Here is a 14,293-nt window from a genome sequence, read left to right on the forward strand (position 1 = left end):
GGAATCTCTGGGCTGCACAGTCCCCGCAGACCACAGACCGCTGATGTCATCCTCACCTGAGAAGGGAGGAGGGATGGGATTACCACCGCTCTGTTGCCCTGGGGCTCTGGGCCCATGACGTGGGCCTCCTAGTGGAGGCAGGCCCATGTTTCCAGCTGCCTGCCGGGAGCTGGAGCCTGTCAGCTCCAGCGGCAGCAAGGGAAGATGATTCTGACACAAAACCCCAGGGGATCCACAGAGGAGCTGGGCTGTCATTACTTATTAACAATGGGCCTGATCCCCAGCCAGGCAGGCCCAGGGAAAGGGCCTGTGGGGGGGGCCAGCTTTCCACTGTGAGGCAGATTAACACTTTCAGGGCAAGAGGGAGCCTTTGTGGGGGTTGGGGGTGGGCAGGGGAATGGTCACCCTTTTGCATGCCAAAGGGACCGATGCTGTACAGAAGACAGGTCCTCTTTGCCTCCTCTTTCCCTCCCCTTCTGTGGGTCCCAGTTATTCTCTTAGGACCTGGTGTCCTTAAGGGTTGTTTGTTTGGTGGGTTTCTTTTAAACTTGGTCCTGCGAATTAGGTGAGGGTTTACAGGGCAGCTCATGCGTTTTACAGTCAACATTCCTGCACTTTTCACTTGGGCTCCCAGTGTTTCCACTCCTTCTTTCCCCAATGCTCTGCACTTTGCTCTGCTCTGGGGGAAACGCTGCCCTTTCCATCTGAAAGGGTTGATTATTCTACCCTGAGGGTGAGAGCCATTCCAGCCCTGAAGGGGGTCTAAGGGCCATCATCTTAGGCAGTCCACTGCCTGGACCTGACCAGTGAGGTTGCTGTCTTTTATGATTTGGAGTTCAGTTCCACATGGACCTCCCACTCTATCCAAGACCTCTACTGGGATCCTGTTCAGAGCAGTTGGTGGTGGTGGCCGGGCACCAGCTAGTTGTTCTGGTCGCAGGACCATGTAGATTGATGTGGGCGTGGTCCATTTGTCCATTGGATGACTTGTTTCCATGTGGCTTTTGACTTCCGCCACACTTCATTCCTCTGAAAAAGGGTTTACTCACCAAAGTAGGATGTAGAACATTGCCCTTGTGGACTATGCTATCCCAAATGACCTTGGTGTCCCCTGAGACTATGGTCCTGAGCCACCAGGCCCAGTGACGCAATCCCGCAAGGTGTTTGGTTAAATCTAAGAAGTTTTTCATAACTTGACCACCCTGTATGCTCCACCACATTCCTTAAGGTTTTAAGCAGGCAAACCCACAAGCTGTAGAAAATGCTGCACATAGGGCGGAAAGGAGGATTCGAGAATGCAGGCTGCCAGAAACCTAGGCGAAATGCCTAAGAGGTTCTGCAGGGGCCAGAAGATGGAGATTTCCAGGAGATCTGCGGTCAAGGGAAGGTTTGCAAACAGCTTGCCAGGCTCTCTAGCTGGTTATTGCCTCTTGTTCTCCCCTTGAGGACTGTCTGGCTCCAATCCCAGCCTGTTTCATTCAGCTCCACAATCTCAGGGGAGCAGGTCAGCTTCCCAGGGAAGCTGGCCTTGAGGTGGAGATTAGCAGGCAGAATACTTATTGCAAAGTGCTCTCGAGATCAACACGAGACGGGAGCGGCAGGAAACAAGAGTGGCCCGAGGGAGAAACTGAACCATAACATTAACTAAGTCACTCCCACGGAGTCCACTCTGACCCACAGCGACCCGGCAGTAGACAGAGTAAAACGGCCCCTGCGGGTTTCCAAGGCTACACATCTTTATGGGATCAGAGCGCCTCCTTTTTCTCCTGAGCAGTGGCTGGTGGCCTCAAACTGCTGACCCTGGGGTTAGCCACTGAAGGCCTAACCTCACTATGCCACCAGGGCTCCTTAACCATAGTGTAGGTCAGGCAAAGACCTCAGGTGGCCCCATAGAAAGTTCTGGAAATGGGATAAGCCTTCCAAGTTGTTAAGTGTTGGGGCAAGGGGAAGTGGTGGACCTTGGGGACCCCATATTGATCACCCACTGGCAATGGATGACCATCTCCACCCCGCTGACCCCACATAGCCACTGTGCAGCTGACACGGGACCAGGCAGAATTTCATTCTGATGTACAGACAGTCACTATGAGTAGGAACTAACATGAGGAACCTAGTGATGTAGTGGGTTGCAAGTTGGGCTGCTAACTACAAGTTCAGTAGTTCAAACCCACCAGCCACTCCAAGGGAGCGAGGGGAGGCTTTCTGCTCCCATAAAGATTTATAGCCTCGGAAACCCACAGGGGCAGTTCTACCATGTCCTTTAGGGTCACTATGAGTCAGAATCAGCATGATGGCAGTGAGTTTGGGTTTTGAGTTCAGGAGCCCTGGTGACACAGTATGCTAAGTAAGCATTGGGCTGCTAGCTGCAATATTGGCGCTATAAACCTAGCAGCCACTCCATAGGAGACAAAGGGGTCTGTCTGCTGCCATGAAGATTTACAGTCTCAGAAACTGTCCATGAGATAGGTTAGTGGGACTGGCCATGACATTGATCCAATTCTCCAGTTGGTTTTATTAAAAGGGAAGGCGAATACCCTAACATTTAAGCGTCTTATATAGTCAGGAAGCAAACAAGCACTGCTTTAACATTAGGGAAACTCTTTCTTGGCACTGAGACAGGTTAGCAGGGCTGCCCAATCCCCCTCTCCTCTAGTCCATTGCCTGCGCCAGAATAAACATAGAAAAATAAACTCTATCTCCGGCTATGCACATGTTGGCCTTTGTGATATACATTGTAGCATACAGAATTTCCTGTTGAAATAGCCTCTAGACAATTGGACTGAAGGAAATCGGAGGCTACCTATACAAATAGTCACAATCACGGAATGCATTGTGATACTCAGAATTTCCTGACTCCCAGGTTGCTTCCATATCCCTAGTGTATGCAGGAGACAAGATGGAAGTTATCAAGGGTGTCATCTTACTTGGATCCACAATCAGTGCTCATGGCAGCAGCAGTTAAGAGTTCAAACGACACATTGCATTGGCTACATCAGCTGCACGAGACCTCTTTACAGTGTTGAAAAGCAAGGGGTTTACCTGGAAAAAGCAAGGATGAAGACTAGGGTGTGCCTGACCCAAACAATGATATTTTCAAATGCCTCGTGTCCATGTGAAAGTTGGACAATGAATAAGGAAAACCAACAAAGAATCTGTGCATTTGAATTATGGTGTTGGTGAAAAATATTGAAAGTCCCATGCACTGTCAAAAGCACAAATAAATCTGTCTTAAAAGAAGCATGGCCAGAATTCTCCTGAGAGGCAAGGAGCACTTCGCCTCAAGTACTTTGGTCATGTTATCAGGAGAGGCCAGTTCCTGGAGAAGTGGCCAGGCAGCAACAAAGAGAAAAGCCTTTGGCAAGATGGATTGACACCCTGGCTGCATCGATAGGCTCAAACAGAAGAACAGTGGGGAGGGTGGCTCGGGACTGGGCAGGATTTCGTTCTCTTGTACATGGGGTCGCTTTGAGTTGGAATTGAGTCAACGGCATCTAACAACTATAGCAGCAGCACACACTTAGGGTACCTTCCCACAGGATACCCTTTCAGAACATTGTCCAATGACTTGGCCATCCCAGAATAAGTTTTGATCATCAGTACCAGAAGCCCCGGCGGTGGAATCCATCTTGAAAGGATTACTGCCTGTGCACCAAATGAACACGATTCCACCTAAATGGGCTATTTTCCTGGGAATCCCTATCTCATACATAATGATAATGTCCCTTCCCAGCCAAACCTTTAAAAACCGTAGGGACACGTTTGTTCAAGGAGCTATGGGTTGGCCCTCCTTATCTGTCTACAGACTTGTTTCTCAAGAAACTTTTGCTTGTGTAGGAAAGTTCCCCTCTCCTGACTACTTTTAGTTAGCCAGAGATAAGATCCCTCTTCAAGAGCGTTGCCTGGGGAATAAGTGTCCCAGGAGCATAGGGGGCAGTTCTCCTCTGTCCTCAGCAGGGCCGTGTGACTAGGAAACAATTGGATGGCAGTTGGGTTGGGTTTCATGTAAGGAGCCCCGAGAAAGGAGCCTGGTGGCACAATGGGGTAAGCAGTGGGGTGCTAACTGAACCCATCCACCACTCTGAGGAAGAAAGATGAGACTGCCTGCTTCCGTAAAGAGCTACCATCTCAGAAACCCTCAGGAGCAGTTCTGCTCTGTCCTATGGGTCGCTATGTGTCCCAGGCGGTGGGCGTTTTTGTTTTGTTTTGAAGGAGCCCTGGTGGTGGTGCTGGGTAAGGGGTGGACTGCTGACCACAAAGTCAGGGCTTCGACAGCAGCCGCCGTTCCTGTTCCTCGGGAGAACATTGTGGCTGTCTGCTCCTGTGATAGCCAGTCTTGGCAACCCGAGCTAAAGGTCGCTATGCATCAGAAAGGGCTCAGTGGTGCCCAGTTTTGCAAGGGGCCGTGGTAATGATTCAGCACACGGCTGCTAACCAAAAAGCTAGCCGTGGGAACCCCATCCAGCAGTTCCACGGGAGAAAGACCTGGCAATCTTCTCTCAGAAAGATTTCAGCCTAGAAAAGTCACAGAAAAACAGTTCTGTGTCCTACAGGGTCAGGGGTCCAAATCAACTCCCTGGTAATGTCTATCCTTTGGTAATAAAACTGCCACATCTGGGGGCTATTTCCCACCCCTCCCCCTTTTGTAAATAGATAGCTTTGCAATCAATAACTTCCCATTTAGTTGTTTTCTCTTTCTTTCTTTTTAAAAAATAAAAAACAGTAGAGGCACTCACCAGCTAACCAGCCCAAACCAGACTCTACCAGTTTGGGCCCCAACACAGGCACAGAGACTTTCAACCAAGGGAACCAACTTATTAAACTCCCAACAAACTTTCCTAGTTTCCCAGAGCACAAAACCTCAAATACTTCCTGTACACCTGCACAGTAAATCAAAATTTGCACAGCCCTTCACTGAAGCTTACATGGACCCAGCTGATTCCTCTGCCATTTATACACAAATATATCGTACCTGTCCATTTTTCTTTCATTCTAAAAACCCCCAGATATTTGAGGAGTCAGATCTGAGGAACCAGCTTCCTGTCCCCTTGCTCAGTGCTTTGCAATTAAGCTACTTTCTCTTTCTCAAAGACCAGTATCCAGAGATTGGATTTCTGTGCACACAGGGCAGGAACCCTGCTTGGCTCATTTACAATAATACCTGTGTCCTTGGTAATAAACACTTGGAAGGATTATAAATAGTGTTTTCTCCAACTCTTCCAGAACAGAGGACAAATATTGTTTATGACCCCACTGACACGAAATATCTAGAATAGGCCAATGCATCGAGGCTAGTGGTTACTAGGGGAAGCTGAAATAGGGAGTTGTTGCTTAGGGAATGCTGAGGTTCAGTTAGGGGGCATGGAGAGAGGTGATGGTGGCATAACATGATGAATATAATTAACGTCACGAGACAGTGCTGTCCTAAGCGAGTGGAGGATATTAATTTTTTTAAATCCACTACCAGAAATAACAAATTGGTTAAAAAAAACAACTGTGAATTATTACCTGTAAGTGCCATGCTCCTTAAATAAAAAATCACCTATATGAGACCAAATGGTCAACAATTACTTTGAAACCAAGATGAGAAGGTGGATGAGCAGGGGAACTAGATGAAAGGAAATGGAGCAACCAGAATGGAAGTAATGAGAATGTTTACATCATGAAGAATGCCACCCACGTCACCAACGACCGTGGGTAGAAATTGTTGGATGGGAACTAAACTGATGCATAAATCTTTGCTGCAGACACAGTATTTTTAGAAGCCATTTTCTCTACCTTTTGCTATTAAAAAAATAAAGGAAAATCGGCTACCAAAAGTGTCCCCAGCCTTTCTTATATTTGTCACCATCACAGCAAAAAAGACGCCGGTGTCCTTATCATTGGTAAAAGTGTGTAAAAAAATCAGAGTTGCAGGGTGAACTGAACTGACATGGCCCCTAGATGACAAGCAGCTGACAACCACACATGTCCTGCCCCCAAGCACACCATAATAACCAGATAATCAATGCAAGACACACAGCAACACACAAACCTCCAATGACACTCAGGGAGTGTGGCTTTATAGGAAATGGGTGGGCCCAAAATCAGACCCAGTAGTCCACATTAGGAAGGCGTGACTTCTACCACTTCTACCACTGCCCCCATCTTGTAAGATTACCCCACAGGCAAGACTAAGTAATACACCTGAGGGCTCAGGATGCTGGCTGGCAACCACAACAACAAAAAAGAAGAAACGGGACTGTGGGCTATTTTCTAAATGTGGATGGAATCATCTCTCCCTACAGCATGGCCTTGAAGGGTGAGGTCAAAGTCAATGGCTCCATGGATAGTTCTAAGCCAACAGTCAAGTGCTCACCTGAGTGAAGTCAACCTCCATTTTGGGGGCTTTAGAACACAGCAATGATGCCAAGTATCCTCTGGCCCTGTTAGTTAACAAACATTTTTCCCTTTTAAACCTGGTTGGACTTTTCTAAGTGCTATAAATGTGGGGGATGAAAGGCCTGGGGTCGCATTTCCTTGGGCTTTGCCATAGCTACCCCACCTCCTTTTTGAACATTAGTAATACCCGAACTGAGTTCCAACATTAGGTGGCGATGTGTTTGTGAACCATGGGCTCAACCCCGGGACATGAATCATAATCACCCTAATCCAATCATGGTACAAACATCACTCTTTGATGATTTAGTTCAGTGTTTCCTGATGTGGGGAGTAGCACCCCGCGGGGATCACTGGGGTGATCCAGGGGGACTGTAGACGCAGACACCTACACTTTATCCTGGATGGTGGGCTGTCGTGTGAGGTTCAGTCCTGCAGAGGGATGCCAGGGGTGCTGCCAGCTCCAGGTTGTCGTCCTCTGGGGGAACAAGTGAGTCTGGCCCGTGTGAATGGTAAGGAGCCAGATTTAAGCCTCACTCACAAGTACACAGCAGCAAAGAGTTAAGCTGAAGTTTGACTTAAGCATAGAGACACTTCAAAGAAAATGAAGTGGACCTCCCTCTTGAGAAGAGAGGGACACTTTAAGCATCGATAAGAGACGCCTCTCTTGGAGAGTGAATCAGGCCTCCCTTTCAAGGTGAGAGAGGAGGAGGAGGAGGAGGAGGAGAACCCTGTCTAGGGAGACATTGCTGGTGTTTCAAGGGCACAGTCAAAGGGCTGGGGGCTGCAGCTCTACAGATGGTCAAGCAACTTTCTAATTGGCTGCTAAGTTCGTCCCGCAAATTTCTTTCTCTCTGAGTCAGGATATTTCCCGTTTTATCTCTGGCTGTAACTCCTGGCTGGAGGTGTTGAACTTTTCCCGGGCTATAACTCTAGGTGAGATGTCTCAGGCTGTCCGCCCGTCCTGACCTCAAGGCTGAGACGTTTACTAGGCTGGTTATCTTAGGGTTCATTGCTCACTCCCTTAGCAAACGGAATGCTCATTCTTAGCAAGCAGCAGGTTCATTCCCTTTAGCAGACCCAAGTCCCTGTCATGTCCCTGTCAATAGTACAAAGGTGTTTCACTACCAGGGGGAAGTGGTGTGATTTTTTTCCCCTGAAAAAGGAATGGGAGGCCACATAAGTTTGAGAACCTATGATTTAGTTAAAGCCATTTCTGTCCTGGCCAAGAAAACCTAACAAGTATGCCAGTCGGGAACCCTTGAAAATCTTTTTCTCCTTGAAAAAAGAAAGATGCTCAAGGAGACTGGCACCATCATCACTCAGCCCCTTCTTCTTGTCGTGGGCGCAGGCGCCAGGCTAGGAGATGCTGGTGAAGCAGCAGCCAGCTTGTGGCTAGAAGGTGACAGCAGAGCTGAAATGTCCTTGATAATTTCCTTGGCCACCCAACCCAAGAATTCTTGTTACATGGGATAGTAACACGCTCTTGTTGCCTAAGATACTTTCTCTATCAAGAGCATCCAAAGGAGTACTGGAAACCAATGTTGTCCTCGAATTGATTCTGGCTCGTGCAACCCCACGTGTGTCAGGATAGAATTGGGTGCCATAAGGTTTTCAATGGCTAATTATTTTTTTTAGAGGTAAATTGCTAGGCCTTTCTTAAAAGGCACCTGTGGGTGGATTCAATTCCTCAACCTTTTGGCTAGCAGCCAAGTACCTTAGCTGTTTGCACAACCCAGGGTCTACCATCCCCTCTAATCGGTGAGAAAGTTAATGACAGAGGGAGGCCTGAAATCCAGGCGTTCCAATGCTATCCAAGACTCTTTTTGCTGTCTTAAAACTCTACAGATTTTTAAGCATCTAAACACCCCCTCAGGACCAAAGGTGGCAATGGTTGAGGTCTACAACATTGGCCCCATGCAAGCCAGAGCAGCTTGACTTGCATCGGACTTGCCTTATTGCCTTCTCACTTAGATTCCATTTGGAACTAAAAGATTTAAGCCTTTAAAATACTTGAAAACCACTGTCTTACCCCCTTACTCTTGTATTAGAGCTTAACTTCTGAGCACTCCATTTGCAGAAGGCTATAGATGACAGTGGAACCCCAAAATCTATTGCAGAGCTCCTACCAGGATTAAGCCTACCCCGAATTCCTTCTGATCATATACCTGTAGAGCGGCCGGGGAAAAGAGGAAGACCTTCGACAAGATGGACTGACACAGTGGCTGCGTCGATGGTTCAAACCTCAGAACAGGTGTGAGGATGGCCTAGGACCAGGTGTTTGGCTCTGTTGTGCATGGACTTGCTAAAGTCAGGACCAACTGGACAGCATTTAACAGCAACCATGCAGGCCAGGATGTGAATAGTCTTGCCCTCAGGCAGAGTGCATTAGTAAGTGGATTCCTTCTACTCCCTCTCCAGCCAGCCCAGGGAGGGGCAGTCTCTTGCAGGGGCTTGCCTGGGGGTGCTTCTCCTGGAAATCACCATACTGGGGGTGGTTTGGAGGGCCACACAGCCAAGAGTCATGCCCTATCAGCCATGCTCTGACTGCATTTGTCCGAAGGCCCTGGACCAATCTTGTCTAACATAATGTACGTGTCCCAATGTTCCTGCTTCTGTAGTCCCACCTGTACCTTTAAAATATATATATATATATGTGTATATATATATATAATCATTTTCTTGAGGACTCGTACAATTCTTATCACAATCTATGCATACATCCATTGTGCCAAGTACATTTGCTGCCATCATCATTCTCAAAACATTTGCTTTCTACTTAAGCCCTTGGTATCAGCTCCTCATTTTTCCCCCTCCATCCCCGCTCCCCCCTCCCTCATGAACCCTTGATAAGGTATGAATTATTATTATTTTGTCATATCTTACACTATCCGACGTCTCCCTTCACCCACTTTTCTGTTGTCCATTCCCCAGGGAGGAGGTTATATGTAGATCCTTGTAATCGGTGACCCCTTTCTACCCACCTGTACCTTTGATACATTGATCTGTCACCAATCATGCTTTTGTGGCAGTTTCCTTTGCCCGTCAAAGTCCCTTTTTAAAGCTCTGTATCTCAGCAAACCCTTGGATGCCATTATGGCCTTGAGCTAATGGTCTCCCTCATCCAGATGATGCGTCTTTGTCCTTGTTTTTGTCCTGTTTAGGGTTTCACAAACACACTCCTTAAATTATATTTGAGATTGGAGTCTCTTTTGTATCCTAAAACAACCTTCAGTGAACAATGGGGACCGGCTCTTTATACCACGACATGGGGAATTGTAAAAAAGATGTCTTTTCTAAGAGGAAACATTGATAGAGTTGTATTTTCTTTCTTCTCCTAGGTAGAAGCCCAGAGATCCTAGCAAGCTGCTCACTCGCATGCAAGGTACAGATACCCGCAGAAGTGCACTTGTGAAGCATACGCATTCAGACACCCGGCCCACTTTATTTTTCATCCCGTTCGTCTCTCCCAAGTCATAAAGCACAAAGACACAATGAGGTTACAACCGGTGCTGGAATTTATGGAAACCTTAGAGGGCCAGCCTTGAACCAAGCTCCTACCTCAGTTCCGGAAATGGCAGCAGCAACCACTGGTCTCATGATCCGGTCTTGTCCTTGGCTATTCCCAATTCCAGAGTTGCTCCCACTGGTCAAACGCCAGCCTCTCTCTGCTCCGACGCCTCCCTCTGAAGGTGTCTAGCTAGAATTTGAAATGTTTCCCCAGAGTGGATGTGATCTAATAGGCTCCTCACCACACCACATGACCCCACCAGTTTGGTTGGGGTTGACAGTATTCTTAAGCCAAAACCCCCCATGTCTTTCTAGGGTACAGATGCCTGAACCAATCCATGGTGAGCAAGGTAACCGATAAAATGACACACAATACAGGTGGCAATGGATGCCAAAGGGGCCTGGTTCCCCTCAAAATGGTGCTGTGAGCATTACAAGTGGCTGCCAGTCAATCAGCTCCATGGCAGCCTCCTGAGAATAGCTGAGCCCTTGCTCCCTTCCCATCCTCTCCTACTCGGTGCCCTCTTTCCTCTCACCTCCCTTCTTTTCTTCCCTCGGTGTTTTCTCTTTCATTCGTTTCTCTACAAGGACTCTTGTACAGTCATTGTGTAAGAACCCACTGCTGCCAAGGCGATCCTGACTCAGAGCAACCTTCGAGAAGAGTAGAGCTGCCGATAGGGTTTCCAAAGGCTGTAACCTTCACAGAAGCAGGTTGCCCCCTCCTTCTCCTGAGGAGCAGCTCGTGGCTTCGAACCAGTGATCTTTCTGTTAGCAGCAGAAAGTTTTAACCACTGCACCATCAAGGTGCCTGCACTGTATAATAAACACCCCCAAATTTAATGGATCACAAAAAAGGTTCTAAATATGGTGTGTGCGTACACCCACACATCTGTGCTACTGCGTAGACAGTGTGTGGTACTGTGTAATGGAAGCCCCAGGAAATTGGTACGGAAGGAAAGCGTGGAGGGCCGAGTTCACTGGGCTACTTTGTCTCTTCATGTCAGCTCAGGAGTTCTCTGGGTGGTCTCTCCAGGAGGTGAAGCAGACTTCTCGCTTAGTGGCTCTAAGAATGAGTGCTCCCAGAGAGAGAAGGAGTCAAAGGTGCCAGTCCGTCTCTCATGACCGAACACCACAATGTACACAGCGTCACTTCTGCAGCATTCTCTTGGTCAAAGAAGTCACAGGGGCCACCTACACTGAAAGAGGAAAACTCTGCTGGCAGTTGTCGGAGAAAGGTCATCTGAGTTTAAGTTCCCTTGTGAAGATTTAGGTGTAGGCATTTACGTAGGCGATGATCCCAGAAAGTACAAGAGGACTTCAAAAAGTTCACGGGAAAAAGGAAGGAAACTATATTGGGATTTAGCAGCCCCCGTTTACTGGGACGCCCTCAAGGGAAAGATGAAGCTCTCTACTCTGTACCACCTAAGAGTTAGAAGGGACTGGACGGCAGGAGATTTAGGACTGGTAAGTGACTGGGGAGGTGAAGCAGGGCACGGAAGGAAACCAGTAAAGGGCACTCTAGAATTGGGTGGTGTCTCTGGGCAGTGCCAAGGCTTCATGTGCTCTGCAGCTAACTGGAAGTTTGGAAGTACACATTCCCCCCAGCGGCACTTGAAAGAAAGTGCCTGGCTTCTGAAAAATCAGTCACTGGAAACGCCATAAAGCACAGTTCTACTCTGGTGTCCGTGGGACAGCCAAGTGTCTCAGCATCAACACCAAAGCCACTAGAAGGAGCAGGTAGGCTACTGGGGCTCAGGCTTGTGGGGACCTGCTAGAAGACTATAAGGATCATACCCCACACTTGTGGCACTGAACAGCAGGGAAGCGGGGGCATCTATATACCAACTTGCTTCTCTCCCTTAAGCATGACCACCCACAACTCTTCCTACCTTAACTCTGCTGCCATTTTGTCGATATGAGTCTATGGAATCAAGTGCTTGAGATCCTGGATTAGGAGATGAGGCGGTGAATCCTGTGTCTTCCATTTATTATCAAAGACGTCATCCTAGAGGGTCCATAGGATCCTAACCTTCTGTGCTTTTCCTGAGAAATGCCAACTTTGGCAGGGGGGGTTGTATTTTAGAATTCTCTAGCAACGTAGAAAATTGCAAAAATGCAAAAATCTTTTTGCACTCTAGTCGCAACACCTTGTTTTTATCCTTTCTCTTTTTCTTAAGTAAAGGAATTTCTATTCCAGGAAGGGGAGAAGAGAGAACAAGAAATGATGACTACCGAAGGTCAATTAATGTATGAAAAACAAAAATATGATGCTTTTTCATTCATGACTTCTGAAAACATATGTAATGGGAGAGAGAGAGAGAGAGAGATTGCCCCTAGGGTATTGTGATAGTTAGGGTTAATGTCTACTAGACACTCCTGGGTAAGGGTAGGGATGGAACCCGACTTATCAGTTGGGTCACAGCCCGATGACCCCGCACACGCCTTTGTGCATAAGACAGAAAGACCGAGCAGTCAATTATCCTTGGCGCTTTGCCTTCTGCTGGAGCTGGATGTTGTGTCTGCTTCCTCGACCTGCTGTTGTGTCACCTGCTGACCCCAGGAGCTATCAGCGGACGACCCACAGTGGATTCATTCTGCCGCCTTCAGACATCTGCACCCACCAGCCTGTGCATGCTGCTGTCTGTTTCATCATCTTGCTTCCCGTTCATCAGCGTCCATGAGCCAGGAGAAGCCTGATTGGAACCGGACTGGACTAGCCTGTTTCTCCAACTGTGTAGACCATTTCTTGATATCAATCTCGTTCGATATGCAACACTTACAAGCAACAATGATTTTGCTTCTCTGCAGAACCCAGCCTGACAGAGGAAATAACCACTCAACTATTTTGACCTTTTCTGTGTTAGGGACCATGAGAGGAAGCAGTCACTCTGTCCAGCAGCTGCCTGTAGGTGACCTCTAGGGTGGCTCAAGGGTTTGAGTGCAGGGATTTGGCAGTGAATGCTGAGACTTTCGTGATGAGAATGTGTTCTTCCTTTGCAATGGGACACAGCTTTCCACATTTCCGGGGAGTACCGGTCACACTGACTTCCATATGACTAGTACTCCCCAGAGATGTGAAACTCAGAAGCTCTGAATGATCTATGTAAATGCTTTCCATGTCTTCCCATGACATCTTCATCCAAACCTACATGGTTCTTGAGACATCAGAATCACTTCTGTGGACCCCTTCTTCACCACCAATTGCATCAAGCCAGTCTAGGGAGGCTGAGATCATTCACCTTTGCTACCAAACATGAGGTAGATGATAAAACCCACTCCACCCTCCAGCTAATTCCGGTGGAAACCCCAACTCCTCTTCCCTGGTCAGTTCAGCCCCCAACTGAGCAATGCATCTCATCTCCGTCTTATCCCCATTCACTGAGGGCTAAGTCAGCAAGTATGGACTTCTTGTCCGTTTCTTAGGTCTGACAGTCTGTTGGAACAACCCTCAAACTCCGGGGAAAAGGACTATCCCTAATCTAGAAGCATAAAAGGTATATAACAAATGTTGCCTCCATGAACAACTGCCTCCTTTGTCCTGAGACCAGAAGAAATGGATGGTGCCCAGACACCATTACCAAAGATTTTGACCAAAGACGTCATAGAAAGACTCTGAACAAAAAGTGGGAAATGCAGAAGAGAATTTCACATTTTCATGGGCCCTAGACTTTCTAGAGCCAGGGCGGGTGGACGAATCCCTGAAACTCTTGTTTTGAGATTATCTTTAATCCTTTGAGCAAAAATATTCTCAGAAGTCTTAAATCTGAACAATAGATTAGCTACATCATCTCGATGAGATCAAATTGACAACAGCAACTCAAAATATTAGAAAGGAAGCTTAGGGCGGGGTCTGTGAGTTCATGGTGACAAAGGACGAACAACTCAGAAAAGGAAGGTGAGACTGGTTGTCCGACTCAGAGGATACAACCAGGACCATTGAGGTGCACATGTAGGACCTAGGATCTGTGTATAGTCTCAGCCACAGCATTTTAATGAAAAAGTAAAGGCAAAGCTATCAGGGGCTGGGAATGCAAACACATGGGGTGAAGGCCAGGAGGGAAGACAAACACATAGGGCAATTGCCAGGCAGGGAATGTCCTAGCCCTCCTAAGAGCAGAGCAGATGTCCACATTTGGTCTTTCTCCACCCAGGAAACCCCAATGAGCACCTGTCTTCCAAGGCCTATTGTTGGTTTCCCCACATGGCCATGAGCATCATGCTTCCTGAGGCTTCATCAGCGTTGGATCCCCAAGTGGCCCCTCTTGGTCTGCACAGCCCCTGTTAGACTTCAGTTGGGGTCCAGCTCTCTGGAATCAGGCACAAAGGTCAAATTATTTACTGCAATGGGGCTCCATGCCTCAAGCAGACACTCTCTAGGGAACATGAATAATACTGAGTCTTAAATCAA

The sequence above is a fragment of the Echinops telfairi genome, unplaced genomic scaffold, assembly GCF_000313985.2.
Source record: "Echinops telfairi isolate 266 unplaced genomic scaffold, ASM31398v2 ScPeMD7_26;HRSCAF=91, whole genome shotgun sequence".
In the NCBI taxonomy this organism is placed as follows: domain Eukaryota; kingdom Metazoa; phylum Chordata; class Mammalia; order Afrosoricida; family Tenrecidae; genus Echinops; species Echinops telfairi.